This window comes from Dermacentor albipictus, chromosome 3 (assembly GCF_038994185.2).
Source record: "Dermacentor albipictus isolate Rhodes 1998 colony chromosome 3, USDA_Dalb.pri_finalv2, whole genome shotgun sequence".
Lineage (NCBI taxonomy): Eukaryota > Metazoa > Arthropoda > Arachnida > Ixodida > Ixodidae > Dermacentor > Dermacentor albipictus.
The window spans coordinates 160497656-160500679 of NC_091823.1; the positions used below are offsets into that span (position 1 = coordinate 160497656).

Consider the following 3024-nt stretch of genomic DNA (forward strand, 5'->3'; position numbering starts at 1 on the left):
AAGTACCACAGAGATTCTTTATATGTGCCCCTGCTCATCTTTAGATATAATAACGACTTTACGTATTTGTTTCTTATCATATTCAACTCGTTGCTTATGGCTGTGATACGACATGGTATAAACTCCCATTTCAGAGCACGTTCAAGGCACGCGCCACGCAATAAAGTGGGGTTCGGCAAAGGTCACTGTCACGGAAACGAACTTACCAGCAAGGCTGCACCTGTAATTACTGTCACCCAAACCACTAAAAACATGTTCAAGACGATGCAAGGTAATTTAGGTCACATGTATTCTCGAACTCTGGGATGAATGCTCACGCATGCGAACATATAAACAAATCTTGGGATAACCGGCTCATTTTGAACAAGGTATCAGCGTGTATCCACAGACGTCAAATTTTGTCTTAATTTTTCACATTGGCCAGTCACGTGCTATACAAGAAAGACATTGCTAAAGAAAACATAAATGACTGCTGCGATATATAAAATTTACCATGCACACCGAAAAGTAGTATGTACACCGTACCTTGTACCTTGTACAGCCGCGGCCACGTCTGTGTAGAGCGCGCGAGCAGACGGCCTTGCTCTGCGGGGCGACACCGTGTGGCAGTTGCGGGATCTGACGCACTGTGCCCAGGAGCATGCGTGGCCTAATATACATGCAGAACTGCATTGCACGAGTGGCAACGTTGAAACGGGCAGTCGTTTAACCGAATGTGTACGCTTCCTCAGGGCGCTCTCGGTATCGCCATGCCAAAAGATTACGCGTTTCAGCTGATAACACGTGCCCGACTCTATCGCTCTTTGGGACATTGTGCGCCCCATAATAGCAATTGCGCGTCGCTCATCCGCTGTGAGTCGGGTAGCCATTGCGAATAAATTCTGCGAAAAGGTTTGACTTCTATGTCTAATATAGGCAGCACGCATGGGATGTTGTCATTTCATTGGCCAATAACATTATCTGGGATTGGTGAAGCAATAGTTTTTCATATCAAGTGCCCTAACAGAATCGCACACGCTATCACTCACGTGCGCAATTCCCTTGTCATCGCGCGTAGTAAGATGGCGCCCTCGGGTAATGCGCACAACCGGCAAAACACGTGCGCTTCCCAACATAATTTCTGGTTTAAAGCAGCGTGCGCCGACCTGCACGTCTATTAGGCCGCGCATGCTCATGGGAACAGTGCGTCAGATCCCGCAACTGCCGCACGGTGTCGCCCCGCAGAGCAAGGCCGTCTGCTCGCGCGCTCTACACAGACGTGGCCGCGGCTGTACACCGAAAAGTAGTATATGGGTGTAACAGGTAGTGACTCCGTCAATGTATGCGTGATCCTGACCAGGGTTTAATGGTTTGTGTTACGAAACGTGAACCGCAAATTTATTTAGTACTTAAGAGACATTTTAGAGCAGGATATTCTGTTGAGAAGAGCGAGCATGGTATAGAAAAGTTAGCTTGTTTACTGCAAGTTTTATACCTTACGTCCCGTGCCTCGATACGGAATGCAGTGCTGTGGTTGGCCGCCATGGTCTAGATCACGTTCACTCTCTAAAGTTATTTATATGTGCCTCCATCGTAGTCGACGATGCCCAAAATTGGACGACTTCACTTATCTTCAATATCACAAACCATAACTGAAGACTATTCACGGACGGAAATAAGTTGCAACATGGGGCGCTTATTCACAACTTACAAATTCTTGAAACATAATGTCCTGTTTGAAGGACAACACTTGCAAATTGCTTTGTACACCAGCCTTCGTGCCGACACTCCAGCGAGGCTGAACAGGTAATGTTTTGCTAATACAATTTTACGAAGCATTGCTCAGGTATACAAGTGATTTTTTGGATAAATAATGTCTGCTTTCAATGAATTTTGAGCTTAGAGTAAACGTCACCCGTATATTCTTATTCCCGCTCGCATGTTGCTTGTCGCGCTGCTTTCAAATAATGAATACTTCATAAAAAGCTATAAGAGACAACCATCCATGAGATTGTCGTGAGAATCATTTATTTTTTACAGCGAAGCTATATATGGCAAGGTTTAAGAAAACATTGCGTGCGTCGATCGAGCCGTGCAGATTGAGAATTTGTCCCCAAACCTGGGCCGATCCTGAAGATACTGTAATACCGGGCCGAGCCGCGGCGGAGGTAAAGCAGGCTTTAAGGAACCCGCCAACTTGCAAAAAAAATGTAATATCTTTGGTGAAAATACAAACCACATCTGACGTTAAGCTGATAACAGATGCTACACTTTGACGCGTGTCGGCCATGTCTACGTTCGCACCGCAACCTCTATGGTGGCGTTCCAAGTGCTTGCGTATCTCCTTTCCTTTCTTTCCGCTCTACCGTGGTAGTGGTCCAGTAGACATACTGCCCGCCAGGACCGCGCAGCCGAAAGAAATGCGAACCGTCCGTGCGGTCCCGATTCCGCAAACTCGGAATGTTTCACAGGAGCAGCGGTCTGGTTTCAGAGGGAGGCTGTGGAAAAGTTTGTGTGGCCTGTGTTGTGTGTGCGCGCTTGTCCTTTTCGATTGATCTCACAGCCATCACTGCACTGCAGGACGTTGGCCAACGCACGAACGCGTTAGCTACGGTGAAGCAGTGTGTGCCCTCGGAGAGGGGTGAAGTGCGTGTCTGTTCTACGTGCCGGGATTGGTTAATAAGGAGTGTTTACAATAATAAGTTTTGCAAGACGTTTTGCAATAATACATAGGTATCTAAAGCCATCGCTGCCTTATCATCTTCAGAGGCTCAACATTGTGGAGGAGCGACAGGTCGTGGCTCGCCTCCCATTAATGTGCACACGGCATTTGACACATGGGAATAGACAGTTCGCCATGACGAGGCCCACATACACAGCTTCGCTGGTCATCAAACTTCACAAATTTGTAGGGCACTGATTTAAAAAAAATTACATTCGGACATTCTTGGACATTATGTATGAGAGGCAAGAATAATAGTCAGATCGCCTTCGACATATTCAGATAGGAGCTCACCGCCCTCGTCAGGGACAATAAACCAATAT

The 3024-nt window shown here is 46.8% G+C and overlaps 1 pseudogene; it reads right to left on the reverse strand.

Moving 5' to 3' along the window:
* Nucleotides 1-2093: 2093 nt before the first annotated feature.
* Nucleotides 2094-2269, reverse strand: LOC139058330 (U2 spliceosomal RNA; annotated as a pseudogene).
* Between the last annotated feature and the right edge of the window lie 755 nt (nt 2270-3024).